The 16398-nt window shown below is 46.6% G+C and overlaps 1 protein-coding gene across 1 annotated transcript in view; it reads left to right on the top strand.

Annotated features, from left to right (window-relative positions):
* Window positions 1-2145: 2145 nt before the first annotated feature.
* LOC146806097 (interleukin-1 receptor type 2-like) overlaps window positions 2146-16398 on the top strand; it is a 63578-nt gene continuing 49325 nt past the window's right edge. Inside the window, exon 1 of the mRNA XM_085623430.1 lies at window positions 2146-2272. The gene's annotated coding sequence lies outside the window, so the exon portion shown is untranslated. The remainder of the gene's footprint in view (window positions 2273-16398) is intronic.

The following is a 16398-nucleotide window of genomic DNA, read 5'->3' as shown; positions in this document are numbered from 1 at the left end:
GCTCAAGAAGATCTTTAAATGGCTCCCCAACACTCGGAGAACTATTACCTAAGCCCTCATTACCAGCGAGCTCGACTACGGCAACGCACTACACGCTGGAATCACTGCTCAACTGACCAGAAGATTCCAGACCATACAAAACTCTGCGGCCAGGCTCCCCCTCAAACTCCCACCCCGCACTCACATCACCCCGCACCTCAGAGAGCTCCATTGGCTCCCAATCCACAAACGAGCACTCTCCCAACTCCTTACTCGCACATAGAAACCCTTATACAACCTTAGCCCCATGTACCTCAACAACTGCACAAACTTCTACAAATCTACCAGGCATCCGTGCAACTGATTCCTACCCCTCCCCTCGCCCGCATACGCAGAACCAGATTCGGCAGTCATGTCTCTTCTTACCTCACTCCTAAAGCCTGCAATGGCCATCTCCTGTACATCACACCCGCCTCCTCAGTTCTTGAATTCCGCAAGAAACTGATGAGCTGACTCGTTACCTAGCACCAACCCTTGCTCGGGCCATACAGCTCCTGCTTCAGCGCCGGGATAGTGACCACACCGTCATCCGCTTCAATCAACACGCATGCACAGACGTCACCCAATGATTACACTGACACTTTCTTTGTGGGTGAAGAACTGCTGCAGGTTTATTTCATACAACATAGTATGACAATAAAATTGGGTTATCTTACGGGCGATCCAGGGCAAGCAGCCCCTAGCTGCTCCGCCCGCCTGGTGAGCCAGCACACACGGTGGGTCGATGCCCGGCAGTGTGGCAGAGGAGGAACTGGGCGAGAGGGCCGCCTAAGTAGGGGGGCTAGCCTCGCCCCCACCCCCAACGGCCCGCCTCCACCTACACACTATTGGGAGGTCTCCTCCCTGGGCGTAGCCTCGCGCGCTAGGCAGAAGAGGGGGAAGGCTGCGACGGGCGGCCACTAGAGAGCTGCCCTGCTGATGTCCCACTGCGTGGGACGCGGGCAGCGGCATTCTCTCCCGGGTGGGTTGTGCACTATTCACACACAGCATAACAGAAGAGTTTTTGCCATGTGACATGTGAAATAGTGAGCCGAGAACATGCTGAGCCTGCGGGGCCATTTCTCTGCCTGGCTTGATATGGCGCCCCCTTCTGGGGCAGAACCAAGGAGTAAGTACACCAGCAGGTAGCCCGGAAGTGTTGGGAAGCCGGTCAGGAGTGGTAGACATAAAAAATACTAGAGGAATAGGGGGGAGGCAGGGGGGGCAACTATCTACCACTGACACGCCCAGGGTGGGAAAATATGTTGAAAGGTTTCTTGTGCGCCTGGTGGGATTCCCTTGCTTGTGACTAGAAAAAAGGGGAAGGGGCACATTTGTGTTTACTTAAACCAAATTTGGTAGTAAGTGCATCACAACTCCGCTGGCAGGGAAACGAGAGCCCACACTTCGTGTGTCCGCAGGCTGTATATGGAAGTGGTTTTCCTCAGTAAGTGTGTGCGTCAGTGCGTCACACAGTAGTCACGACCCGGAAGTGTGTGGTCCCTGTATGAAGACGTCAGGTGGAGCTCGAGTGGTTGTTTCCTAGTAACCCCTCTCTTAGTGAAGGCGGGTAACTAGAGACTGGCCAATCCGAACCACATTCAGTAAACACCCCCACACGACCGCAAGTGGTGAGAAGTTATGGTTCAGGGGGCGAACAATGGAGGGTCTCTTACAAATGGTGTTTGCGGTTTAACTAATGCTGGGACTAACCATCTGTTCCGGAAACAGATGATCAAAGCGGAAATGACATGCAAGTCCAGAATAGCTGGCCAGTATGGTTGCACTTATGTAACATGGCCCGTATTGTCATCTAAAGGACTGCAAAAATGAAAACCAGCTAAATCCTGTGTTTGTCCATTGAAATATAAGCTTAAAATAGCAAATAAATGTCGTGCATGGCTTCGCTTCAGACACATGGAAGAAATGGCAAAAAATATTCGACAATGACAAATACAATAGAGGCAAATGAGGCCTCAGGGGAGAGAAGGATGGTGCAAGAGTTCATAGCATCGACGTTTAAAGGGCTCCTGGAGTCATTTCCGATACCTCCAAGCAATTATTTTAGTGACTGGAGTCAGAGCTGGAAAGTGAAACCCTGAGAAATTTTCAGGCATTACTCACAAAGAAAACAGGAATTGGTTGTTAGTGTGGGCAGACGCTCTCCATATAAGTACTACATCTAAATGTTACGCAGCACCCAGCAGCGTAGAGACCACAAAGTGCCTCTTGGGTCTTCAGGGCGCAGTTCCAGGTAAGACTTGCTGAGCTCAAGTGTTTCTTTTTTCTCTTCTCGGTTACTCTGTTAGCCGGGCTGCCCGGTGACGCAATGTCACTAGGAACACCCTGGTACCAGTCCAGTTTTTTCCTTCAGTAAAACTTTTGGAACCTCTACCAGTAGCTCAGCTGGCTCAACTGATGTGAACCAGAACCACAACAACCAGAATGCACCGGTTAAATGAAAATTCAGAGCAGAAAGGTGGCACCTAGAAGGCAAGAAGTCATATGGCAACGCTGGTATGAGGCTGCAGGGAAGCTTCTGTACCTCAGACAGAGACACCATTTGATGGTACAGCAAAGAGGTCTTAGTGCATTTACTTTTGAAGTTAAAATACATTTTTCGGAAATGTTTCTAAACTGGAAAGGATCATGCAGGTTATATGCGTGGGGCTGAGAGCCTGGCAAGGGGCACAGGAGGGGGGAGGGGTCATCTCATCTACAGGGCAGTGTCATAAATGTGCTACAAGGACAGGTGTCCAGGATGTTCACACTCAGGCCAGATTTAGTACCAGCTCACACAGGCTCTTGTGGAACACTAGGAGGGCCTTCAGGGCCCAAACTGCGCACAAAAGCTACTTTGCGTCAAAAGTTGCTGTTTTTGTTGTGCCATATTTATAAATAAAGGTATTTAACGGTCATAAAAAGAGAAGGCATTATATTCATGCATTGAGAACAACCACAAAGCAGTGCGAGGTTTGCCCCAGATGTTTTTCTTCTGCCAAGTGATTCTAGAATGAAATCTGTGACGCTTTAAGCAGTGTTTTCCCAAGTCAGTTACACACCACTGTGGCAATAGCATGGAATTTGAACTTAGAACTGTAGTAGTATATAGGGTGGGTGTATGTATGTATGTGTATATATATATATATATATATATATATATATATTTTTTTTTATCGAAGTGTGTGCGCCACGTTTTGTGTCTACGACAAAAAAACGCTTGGAGAAATATATATATATATATAAAACTAGCTGCATGCCATGTGCAGCAGACTCTGTGTCAACCCCCCCCCTACCTCCCCCTTTCACAAGAGGCCCACCGGCCATAGAATCCTCCCCATCCCACATTTTTTTCCGTCCTATGTGAGCTCATGGCAGGCTATGCTGGCTCCTGTGTCACTCCCATGGGGGACACAATGGCTCCCACAGGACTCATGCGGGATCGTGAACCACCCTGCTACCTTGTATGTGATTTTTTTTATCAGTGGCAGCCGCAACATTTTCTTTCATGTTGCGGCCAGACACTTAGATCACTTGCTCATCCTGTGTGTGTGAGCCAGCCTATTGGGAAATAAAGCACTCGCAATCAATCAGAGCTCTCCAATTTTTGAATTTGCAATACCACAGGACCCCCGGGGGAGTTTTGCGGAATCAATGGAATCAACTTACAATGTCTCTATAAATTCTGAACCTTAATTTTTGAAAAACTACTGACCAGATGTGCTGGTTCTGACGTTAGAAGTTGTAAATTCTCAGCTCTAGCGTTAGAAACTATTACACGATAGTAGAGATGTAATTTTCCTATTACAGGTGAGTAGTGATGTCAGAACTACACTCTAATAAGGGTTTTAGGTACAGGTTTCTATGCAGTAATTCCATGTTCCTTATGAAGTGCATAAAATAAAGTACCCCTTCTGTACTTTATAAGGATACTGCAAGCCACTGAGGAGTTCAGTAATCACAGACAGGAACAAGGTCGAAATGTATACATTCATGGAACTCCGAATTGATTGCAATATTCTCATAAATAGAAATGTTATTCCTTAAAATGTTGTCACCCCATTATATTTCTCTCAAACCTCTTTTAAATTCTTGATCACTTGTTCCTCCTTATGAAAGAGATGCTATGGCTGAAGAAATGTACAACAAGCATTTGCAATGCAATAGGTCTCGCAATTACGCCAGTTTGAGCTATTGGCATGGTAAATGACAATGCCTTTTATTTTTATTTTGCTTTCTAAACCATAAATAAAAGGCATTGCACTCAGTGCAAACCATTAGCGCACATGACCTGGGAGGCACACCTGGACACAACTGGCTTCTGCCTAACAGTAGGTATGCAAGAGGTTGAAAACCAGTGCTACCACTGCTGATATGTCACCCCAAAACATGCTGATGTCATGGGTCCCCTTGAAGCACATCACATTCTGTATATTTTACTTTTGATACACCCAGTAGAAGGATGGGTGTAAAACCACCAGCATGCAGGGTCCCCATGGCTAAAAGGCCAGTGCTGGTTGCCACTATTATACATGCGTAAATAGGTTTTCCACTCTGACTCTGGGTCCCGGGATTACTGTGTCACTGGATTCAAGCTAGCCTAGCTGATGAGGCGTTATGTCCCGAAACCAGATCCAAGATGCTTGTTTTCGGTCCAGGGAGGACCTGGCCTGACAGTTTAGGCTGGACAGTTCCCATGAGGGTCAAGACTGAATTACATATGGCTGGGTCTAAACTGGGGTGGCAAAGTGAGCTAAATAACTCTGATGGATTTAACCCAGATTTAATAGTGACTGGGGGTGAGTGTCTGAAAAGTTTCAGCGTTCCATCAATCATCTTATTGTGTTTGCGTTGTCTTATATAAATGACACTCTTAAGCTGGTGTTCAGTTTTCGGGGGTTTCAGGAGCCAGTCTAGAATTCTTACACTCCAGAAGAGAAGGAAGTTTTACACGATGTGCAGGCTGAGAAGAGAGGCTTGGATGATTTTAGAAAACCAACGGTTGTTACATATTGTTGTACAATCTTCCTGAGGGTTTTTAATCTTGTAACAAATAGGCAACACCGTTTTGTTGTGACTAGATTACAGCTGGCAGAGTCCACCACCTTGTGTCTTTCCCAATTATTAATCAATGGCAAAGAGTGGCTGTTCCGTGCCCATGTGACAGAACTTCAAAACAGAGCACTTTGCACTTTATTCTTTTCTGACAGTTTTCGCTTGATGTACGGAAGTTCTTTTTAAAACTGATTTTTAATGCAAATAATACCAGGAATCCAGGTGGTGCAATGCACTTCGCGTGCACCCTTGGGCCCCCTGCAGCGGGTTCTAATGTTGCTTCTAACCAATGGAGTGCAATACGTGTTAGGTAAAGTATTTCCAATGTTTATTGTTTTTACTTTGTTTTGTTTGTGTGAATTGAAGCTTTGGATGTATTTTAACGTGCACGTTTTTTTACCATATATTCAGTGGCGGCTGGCAACTGTGAGAGACGTGGGGGTGGGCCAGTGGGTCACGGGTGCTAGATGAAAGGCGCCTAGGAAATAAAATAAAAAATAACTTACCTTGCTTGTTGCAGCCGGCACAAAGACACGTCCTCCTGCTCTGGTCCTCTTCCTCTCTCCTCGAGACTCCAGTCAACCTCCTCAGTCAGTCCCGACGCTTCTCTCATGCTGTTAACCAGCATGAGAGCAGTGCCAGGATTGGATAGAGCGGGCTCTCTCAAAACTCCTAGGAACACTGAAGGCCTGCGCTTTCCCTAAACCATCTATCTAATACAGCTGGGTTAAAGAGGTTTAAAATGCGCAGGTCTGGCTGGCTGTTGCAAGATGGCTGGCAAAAGAGACATGCGCACTTTAAACATAAAGTGCCCTGCCCATCACTACTCTCTGTTGCGATCACTCAACAGTGGCCCTGCCGCTGACGCGATGCTCGGCTCAGGACGGAGTTTTTGTACAATTAAATAGCAATAAATGAACTTTATTACCATTTAATTTTTTCTCTATGGGAGCAATGTAGTTAGTGGGGTGACGCTGCTCTGCTGTAATGAAGGAGACCCCCCTGCTGATGTATTTCATTTTAACACTTCCCCTTTTTTGGCCTTCCTTAATAAAGATTATGAAACAAAAGGAACGACCATCATCTAATGACTGTGCATTTTCAGGGGACTCTAACTGAGAAAAAAAAGCTACACAGCTACTTCCCCTTTCTTTTTTTGCAGTTTTATATAGCGCGAACTCAGCGCAAGGCGTCAGGCCCCATTTCCTCACTTGGAAAATTAATCATGAATTAAACATGAATCGTTAAACAACTGTTGTAATTGTGGTTAGTGACCTGCACCTTACACCGTCTGTTGGATCCGGCAGAGCGCATTGCGATGTCACAACTCACTGTAATAACTTACAATAGTGCAGTAGTGTCTTTTTCTTATTACGGTTGAGCAGTGGCATCACAACTCGTCTATAATAAGGAAATTTGAGTAATTTTCTTATACTTTTCCCTTTATTATAACATAACTTGTGTATATAAAGTGCACGTTTACTCTGAAGGGCCTCTTGGCGCTGAATAGCAGATGCTTATTGTTACCCAATTTAATGGCACTCATTTTATCGACCTCAGAAGGATGAAAGGGTAAGTGGACCCGCTGGGATTTGAACCTGTGACCCCGAGGTCAAACACAGGCTCCTAAAGTGGATATTAGTCCACTGAGCCTTCAGACCCGAGCATAAAACATCCTCACTTAGAATCAACGTACTGCAAGCCACCAAGGAGTTCCTTGGCCATATAGGGGCATCGGGCCGCTTTCTGAGGCGACTGCAATATCCAGGCTGCGTACAGTTGAGCCACCACCACCCCCCTCCAAAAAACTTTACATATACAAGGTGAGAAATATGAGAAATTAAATATGATATTTTTCCACTCAAAATCAAATATTGGCACCGTTTGTAAACAGTATAGACGAGCAATGAAAGAGAAGAGCCTACATTTTATAAAACAGAATATTGTGGAAGTATAGGATATTGCCTTTATGGGCTTAAAACACAGAATTTGCAAAGAGAAAGCATTTCACAGCAAACGTTTATTTTATTGTTGTTTGTAGACTACAGATTCTGCAGAGCTATTTATAAAAATAATTCTCTTATTTTTGTTAAAGCGTTGTAGATACCGCCCTTCTGCCGGTTCTAGGCGCTGTAAATAATAGAGTTGTCCCAATTTTACATTTGTCAAAGAATGTTCAGCTCGCTGAGCCATCTCCCTAGCTTGAAAGGCAAAAGCAAGTTGAACGCTGTCTTTCGACGCCAGGTTTATGAACTAGCCAGTAAAACAACGTCCTGGATATCCTAACTTGGCATATCAAGAAAAGTGATTTGTATAGCAGCCTTTCAATGTTGCTTCTTAGACGCTTTATTTTGTTTTGAATGGAGCATGCTTAAGGTCCGGAAAATGGAAGCTTGTAGAGCTCGCCAATCAACCAGCTGCCTCTCCTATCTGGGCTGGCTGGAGAGGACAGGTTTCCTGTGTCTGGGAATTGTTCTGCACACAAAAATGTATTACAGGCAACTAGTGACATTTATTTCTGGTCAAAAATCAAGTACTGAGGTCAGAACTTGCTATCATTGGGAAAATAGAGGGCAAGGATTCTGGGACATTTCCAGAAGTCCTAGTGCATGCAGGGGTTAATGTGCATCTATTGTAACATTGAGGATTGTACCGCTAAAGATCCTGGCCTTACCCTACTGTTGGCCCCTAAACTGAACACTTAGTACAGCCCTTCAGCACTTGAGTCTCAGGGCAGGGAGGTGGGGTGGCCCAAGGTCCTCAAGGAGTGGGGTAGAGACCCAGAATTCAATTAAACATGTGATATCCATCAGTATATCCTTCTCCAGACAGTGCTCTTACGTTGCAAGGATAAGTTCTTGGACCACGAGTCACAACAAAACAAGCATTGGCATAGCCAATAGGTCTCGCCTTTGGGACCTTATAAGTGTTTAGCCATGCAACAGTTGCATAACTAAACACTTATAAGGTCCCAAAAGCGAGACCTATTGGCTATGCCAATGCTTGTTTTAACTGCTGCAATCTATTGAAGCCAAGCCTCACGGAGAACATCAAAGCGGCCGTGCGGCCGTGAAAGTGAAAGTAATAGCGGTAAAGCTCGACGCGCGCGCCCGCGCACATGCACTATGGCTCTAGGCTGGCCTGGTAGCACTTTCTAGAGCCCTCACAAAATGTCTCGCCAGACCAGCGCATGCGCTGGGTCAGGCGAGACCTAAAAACAATGCAGAGGGCGCTAGGCACAGCATTATTTCTGGGGACTGACAGGTGTAGGGAGCGATCCAGCACTAACTCCAGGCTGCCTCCTGCTGGTCACAGGCAGGAGCAGCAGAAAGAGTAGTGGTTCCTTTGGGAAGTACTCTGAAGCAAGCATGAGGAGTGATTGAATGATCATGAGGAGATGAGATATTCTGGAATGAGTTGATGTCCCACTGATATTCACAAACAGTATAATCGACACGTAAATTCAAAGGCAATATTGTTTCTGATTAGGTCATATAGGGCAAGGTTTACAAAGCCCTTGCGTTGCCCTTGTGTCACGCAAGTTGGTGCACGGCAGCACAAGGGTTTCTGTGAGATATATTATGCCACGCAAAGCCAGCTTCTGTGGCTTAGTAAATCTGGAGTGACGCAAGGCAGTGTAAGTCGCTCCCTTGTGTCACTCCAGATTACCAACCCACACATCCAGCCATGATTTTTGGCACATTCCTGGGTTTACTAACACTAGTAAACTTAGGAAGTTGTCAAAATGTACGCATTCCCAGTTAAGACGTAACGAGTAGAAATATGTTTCTTTTTCCTCTTTCTATGTATCTTGCATTCTGTGGCACACATAGAAAGAAGAAAACGCCCAGAGGATTGTTTTTGTACAGGAAGATGTCCCTTCCGGCACAATCCTCACCCTGCACCATGGTGCTAGAGTGTCTGCGCTAGTGCTAGGCTGCACTCAATGCACCAGCGCAGGAAGAAAGCAGGAATGCGTCAAACCCTAGTATGTATAGCGTATTACTGCCTGCTCCCTGTCACACAGTGCAGTACAGCAAGTTGTCTTGCTGCGTTTGGTTGGGTGACTTCTTAGCCAATCTGCCCCCATTATTAAATTAAATCAATCATCCTTCAAATGTACTATTAACATTAACTATTTCCTGCTATGGCATCCTAAGGATGCTGCGCAAAGTGCTTCCACTTCTCCCCCTCCAGGCAAGTAAGCTTAAGGTACAGGCACTCATTCTTTCCCGCTTGCACTACGGGAACGCCCTTTACCTTAGAGCCCTGGGATCGACCTTCGCAAAACTCCAAACGGTGCAAAACTGCGCAGCGAGGATTCTTGTGGGGACCTCGAACAGGTATTCTGCAAAACCCGCCTTGAAGCCCCTCCACTGGCTCCCTGTTCGGGAGAGAGTTAACTTTAATGTGCATCGCGCACAAGATGTTTGCAGGAAATGGACCAGCGATCAACCATTCAATTGTCCAGCCTTACCTGGCGAATAGATGGCTGCGCTCAGACGATCTGCATCTGGCCGTCGTTCCCAGGATTAAGAAAGCCAGAAGTGGCGGCGGTTTATTCTCTTATAATGCCACTAGGCAGTGAAACACCCTCCCTTTCCGTCTACAGAGGGAACCCAACCATCTGGCCTTTCGAAAACTGCTAAAAACTTGGCTCTTCCCTTAAGTGTTGCTATTATGTTTTCTCGGTTTACTGCCTTCAGCACTGGGATGCCCCTGGGCAGCTACGTGCTTAATAAATGCTGTCTCATTCATTCATTCACATCATTGATAAACCAAGGTGCTATAGTGCAAGCAAAAGTGAGCGGCGCAGTGCTTACTGTAGTGAATAGTATAAATAAACAATTCAATACAAGTACTAAAATGGCTGCCCATCACACCCTGAGTCTATCATATTATGCTTGAATACAGGTGTGTGGTAATCAGATCAATGGGAAAGGGACAGTTCAATTTTAGGAATTTTCCTCTGTAGAGGTGGCAACCTAATGGAAAATGGCCAAAGCCCCTAACATAAATACAATCACGTACCTTGTCAGCGTGTTAGTGACTTGACTAATTTTTCAATGGAGGCTTGTATATAAGCGCCTTACTAAACAATGAATAATTGGATGAGCATGGATCGAGTTCTTCAAGACTTCTTCAGCCCTGTTAGACATCAGATCCAGGGAAGTAAAGCACCTCTCCCCAAACATTTGTTGTCCCAACGAATTTCCAGAAAGTCTGGAAGGGCCTGTAGCATGCAAGACCTGTCTTTTTCACTGTAATCTAACCATCTCCCACCCATTGCCTCTGTCTAATTCACCAGACCCTGTTTCTCTTAGCCCTACGTTTATCCTCTGTAACGTCGGATCCCTAGCAAAACATCCCATTGAAATATGGGACATGATTAGTACCCACTCACCGGAACTCTGATTTTTCACAGAAACCTGGTTAAATCCCACCAATCATCCACAGATTAACCTAGCAATCCCTGAAGGCTACAAATTTATTCACCTTGATAGAGAGGAAAAAAAGGGGGTGGTATAGCAATTGCTAAACGTCCAATGGACTGCCACCCAAAGTACTGACAGCCTGGAACTGGGCTTTTTTAAATTGACCAGGTCCCCGTCTGATAGCTGGAACGGCGCTCTGATTTACCGGCCCCCTGGACCAAGGACCCACTTTTCAAATGAATTAATCGAGCAGATCGCTATGCAAGTCCTAGCATCCAGGAACTTTATTCTGCTTGGAGACTTTAATTTCCATGGCGAAGACCCACTGAACCCCGATGCTAACAATCTCATAACTAGTTTAAATCAAATCGGAAATTCTCAACTTGTAACCGCTCCCACGCACTGGGCAGGACATGCCCTAGAACTAATCTTTACCAACATTAATCATTTATACTGTCATCCCCCCCTTCCGTTAACATGGTCTGAACATTTCATGGTCTTATTCTCCACCCGAAGTCAGTATACTAACTCTCAAACTGGATCCATAGCACGAGTGAAGCAACTACGTAGACCCTGGAATAACTTATCACTGGAGGCATTCGAGGAGGTATTCCGCCCACATACACAGGCAGATTCCTCGGTCGACCTCTATGTCTCTGGGATGCTGGAGAATTTTAACGCCAGCTTAATGTCGACTTTCGACTCCTTAATTCCCATAAAAAAGTTCTGTCTTTCCAAACAGCGACTATCTGCTCCCTGGTACACTGCGGAGCTTCGTACTGAAAAATCCAGGTGCAAAACCCTGGAGAGACGCTGGAGAGCCAGTAAAACCTTATTGGATAGACATACTTACAAACTATCCTTGTCAAAATACCATCAAAACATAAAAACGGCGAGAAAAACTTTTATTCTGAACCAAATCGACCAGGCCACCAACTCTTCTAAAGCTCTGTTTAACATAGTCAAAGATTTTGTCTCACCTCAAGCCTGCAGACTTCCTCCAATAGAATCACAGGAACTCTGCAATTCCCTTGCAGCCCATTTCCATGAAAAAATCACTCTGATTTATGACAACTTTACCACCTCCCTATCCCAGAATTCAGGTCCTCCCATAAGATCCTTAGAACGGTGCCTTCCGACCGCCTGCACCCTTAAACAGTTTGAACCTATTTCGATAAATGAGGTCACGAATCTGTTATCCTCGGTAAAATCTGGCTCACCGAGTGACCTCTGCCCTCCCAGAATTATGGCCCTCTTAGCATCAAGCTGTGCCCCGGAAATCCAAAGAATTTTTAATTGTTCAATCAACTCAGGTATAATTCCCCCTATCTGGAAGGAAGCATACGTTCACCCTATCCTGAAAAAACCATCTGCAGACCCCCAGGTACATAACAACTATCGCCCCATATCTTTGCTACCCTTGTTGGGCAAACAACTGGAGAAGGCCATAAACAGGCAGCTGAGCCTCTACCTGGAGTCTAACAACCTCCTGGACCCATCACAATCAGGGTTCCGTCCAGGCTATAGCACCGAAACTGCAATCCTGGCAGTGACCGATTCACTGAGGCGAGAAATGGATGCTGGAGGATCAGTAATTCTGGTCCTCCTGGATCTCTCCGCCGCATTTGACACCATCGCACACTCCAAGCTGGTGGAGAGATTACTCTCATGCGGCTTCCAAGATCGAGCACTAAAATGGCTGCAGAACTTTCTCTCTGACAGACATCAAACGATCACGCTAGGGTCCTACCGCTCAGAGAAATCCTGTCTGGACAAGGGTGTTCACCAGGGTTACTGCCTCAGTCCTACACTGTTTAATGTTTATATGTCCCCATTAGCCAAAGTAGTAGAGACGCTTGGGTTTGAGATAGTCTCATGCGCGGACGACACCCAGCTTATGTTCAAAATTAACCCTGACGTAGAATCAGAAAACTTACGTTTCTCGGCAGGCATGCTTGCTATTTCTAATTGGATGACGCGAAACTGTCTCCAATTGAATCCAAGCAAGACCGAAATCATGCTAATAGGGAAAGCCCCTCTCTTCTGGACGCCCGATTGGTGGCCTTCCCAGCTGGGAGTCACCCCTGCCCCAAAACAATCAGTGAAAAACCTGGGGTTTAAACTTGATCGGGCTCTATCCATGAAAGAACACATAGCAGCTATCTCCAGCTCCTGCTACTTTAGCCTTCGTCTCTTACGTAGGATTCTGCCTTATCTTCCCATCAAGCATCGTAGAACTCTAGTCCAGGCCATGGTGATCAGTCGACTCGACTACGGAAATGCTTTGCTGACAGAAATAGGCTCGACGCTGCTCAAAAAACTGCAGGTCATTCAAAATACCGCTGCCCGAATGATTTTAAACCGTCCCGCGGGCTCTCCTTCAGCCCCTCTACTGCGAGACCTCCACTGGCTTCCGGTCTGCAAACGATCACATTTCAAGACCTGCTGCCTCACATTCAACGCCTTAAATGGCAAAGGCCCCAAATATTTGCTTAGAAGGCTCGCTAGACGGACGTCGACCCGCAATCTCAGATCTAATTCCCTTGGGCTTCTGACGGTCCCCCGAATTCGCCTCTCCCGTTCCGGGGGAAAGGCTTTCTCGTATCTTGCCCCTCGCTATTGGAATATATTACCTATTTCCCTTCGTGAATGTATGTCTTTCAGTATTTTTAGGAAACAACTGAAAGCCTTTCTGTTCTGATCATCGGTAATTTCCCTCCCGACTCGTTTTTTTCCTCCTCGGACTATTACTAGGTTCAGCGCTGAGATGCCCCAGGGTGAGTCGTGCGCTTTAGAAATTTCCCTAACATAACATAACATAACAGCGATGAGTGTGTCACTGACACATCAGAGAGCCTCCAGGCCTCCAGGCAGACAGACAATGACACATCAGAGAGCTGCCAGGGAGACAGACGGACACTGACACATCAGAGAGCCGCCAGGGAAACAGACAGACACTGATCCATCATAGAGCCTCCAGGCAGACAGACAATGACCCATTAGAGAGCCGCCAGGTGGATAAATGGACACTGACACATCAAGAGATCCTCCAGGGAGACAGACGGACACTAACACATCATGGGGCCTGCAGACAGACAGACACTGGCACATCAGAGAGCCTCCAGGGAGACAGACGGACACTGACACATCAGAGATCCGGCAGACAGACAAAAGGACACTAACACATCATGGGGCCTCCAGACAGACGGACACTAACACACCGGAGAGCCTTCAGGCAGACATATGGACACTGGCACATTAAAGAGCGTCCAGGCAGACAGATGGGCACGGACACATCAGAGAGCCGCCAGGGAAACAGACGGACACAGACACATCAAAGAGCCTCCAGGCAGACAGATGGACACTGACACATCAGAAAGCCTCCACTCAGGCGGACGGACACTGACACATCAGAGAGCCTCCAGGGAGACAGACGGACACTGAGATATCAGAGAGCCTCCAGGGAGACAGACGGACACTGAGACATCAGAAAGCCTCCAGGAAGACAGATGGACACTGACACATTGATGAGCCGCCAGGGAGACAAACGGACACTGACACATTAGAGAGCCTCCAGGCAGACAGATGAGCACTGACACATCAGAGAGCCTGCAGACAGACAAACAGACAATAACACATCATGGGGCTGGAGACAGACGGACACTAACACATCAGAGAGCCTCCAGACAGACAGACGTACACTGGCACATCAGAGAGCCTCCAGACAGACAGACGTACACTGGCACATCAGAGAGCCTCCAGGGAGACAGATGGACTCAGACATCAGAGAGCCTCCAGGCAGACAGACGGACACTGACACATTGAAGAGCCTCCTAGCAGACAGATGAGCACTGACACATCAGAAAGCTGCCAGACAGACTGCCGGACACTGACACATCACAGAGCCTTCAAGCAGACAGACGGACACTGGCACATTAGAGAACTTCCAGGCAGACAGATGGACACTGACACATCAGAAAGCCTCCAGATAGACAGACCGACACTGAGACATCCGAGAGCTGCCAGGGAGACAGACAGCCACTGACACATCAGAGAGCCTCCAGGGAGACAGATGGACACTGACACATCAGAGAACATCAAGGCAGACAGACAGACAATGACACATCAGAGAGGCTCCAGGGAGACAGACGGATACGACACATCAGAGAGCCTCCAGGGAGACAGATGGACACTGACACATTAGAGAGCCTCCAGGCATACAGATGGGCACTGACACATCAGAGAGCCTGCAGACAGACAGACGGACGGACACTAACACATCATGGGGCCTGCAGACAGATGGACACTGACACATCAGAGAGCCTCCAAGCAGACAGATGGACACTGACACATCAGAGAGCCTCCACTCAGGCGGACGGACACTGACACATCAGAGAGCCTCCAGGCAGACAGACGGACACTGACACATCAGAGAGCTGGCACATTATAGAGCTTGCTTGTTTAGAGCTGGCACTGCCCCTCTGGCACTTTTGCCCCCCTCAGGATGAAGGGGGACTCACTCCCTCACACCAGCGTCAGGTTGGGCAGTATTCCTTGCTGGAACTTGCTCGAGCCCAAACCATCAAGACAATTGAAACATCCATCCTAGGGCATATCAGTGATCTTAGTCAGGGGTTGATATAAAGCCAAACAAGCACTGGCAAAAACAATCGGTCTCACTTTTGCAAAAGCAAATGGCTTTGTCAATATGTTTTAGCCAAGTTGTACACCAGCATGGCTGCTGTTCAGGAGACTGGTGTGGAGTGTTGTAGAGTCGAATGGAGATGCATGGAGTGGCATAGTGTTCTGTATTGGAGTGGCATACAGTAGAGTTACCTAGATTGGCGTACAGTGGAGTGGCCTACAGTAGAATGAACTGGTGTAGAGTGTATTGTCATAGAGTGTCGCAGAGTATATTGGTGTACAGTAGAGTGGTGTGGAGTGTCTAAGAGTGGAATGACAAAGAGTGGAGTGTCGTAGTGTGGAGTAGCATAGAGTATTATGTATTGTAGTGGCATTGTGAGGAGTCGCGTAGAGTGGCGTACAGTATAGTGGCATAGAGTGCAGCGGAGTAGAGTACAGCAGCATAGATTTCAGTGGCGTACAATGCAGTGTTGTAGAATGCAGTGGTATAGATGAGGGTGTTGCATAGTAGAGTGCTATGGTGTTGAGTGTAGTGGTGCAGAGTAGAGTGGCATAGTGGGCAGAGGCGTAGAGTGGTGCAGAGCATAGTATAGTGACGTAGAGTTCAGTGGTGTAGAGTGAAGTATTGCAGAGTAGTGTGTGGTAGAATGGACTGGCATAGAGTGGAGTATGCATAGACATACAGTTTTACTAATAAAACTATAGTTTACAAATACTACAGTTAACTTAAATGTTGTTGTGTGCTAGAAAAAAAACTTTTCTAGCCCCAGTATCCAACAAGATTGTCACATAAATACTCTCACTTTGAAGTCAGAGAAAGAAAAGTAAACACCAAGCTCCTTCAGAAGACAGAGCCTGATATTTGACCCAGGTCTTTAAATGCATATCAATTTGTGACAAAATAAGAGCAAGATTTACTGGCCTGTTTACAGAAAGGACCAATAGTGGAAGAATACAAGGACAAAGTTACTCTGGACTGCCTAAAACTAATAAATCCAGCAAATAGAAAGCCAGAAAATGTGAGTTCCAAACCACAAAGCCATTGGTAAGTAACGGGCAGAATGCATTCCCAGAGACGCTTTCGGATTGTCCCCAAGATGTCTTTAGCAAACCAGAAAGCTGTGCTTTCTGCTAGGCTTCAACCTAAAAACATCATGATTTTCTTTAGCACCAAATGGTCATAGGTGCTCCCTTTTCTTGTCTTCCTTCGTGGTCACCTTGCTGTCTCGGTTATCTCCCCACCTGA

The sequence above is a fragment of the Triturus cristatus genome, chromosome 8 (genome assembly GCF_964204655.1).
Source record: "Triturus cristatus chromosome 8, aTriCri1.1, whole genome shotgun sequence".
In the NCBI taxonomy this organism is placed as follows: Eukaryota; Metazoa; Chordata; class Amphibia; order Caudata; family Salamandridae; genus Triturus; species Triturus cristatus.
Note: the sequence above shows the minus strand (reverse complement) of the source record. Positions and strands in the feature narration are given on the sequence as shown.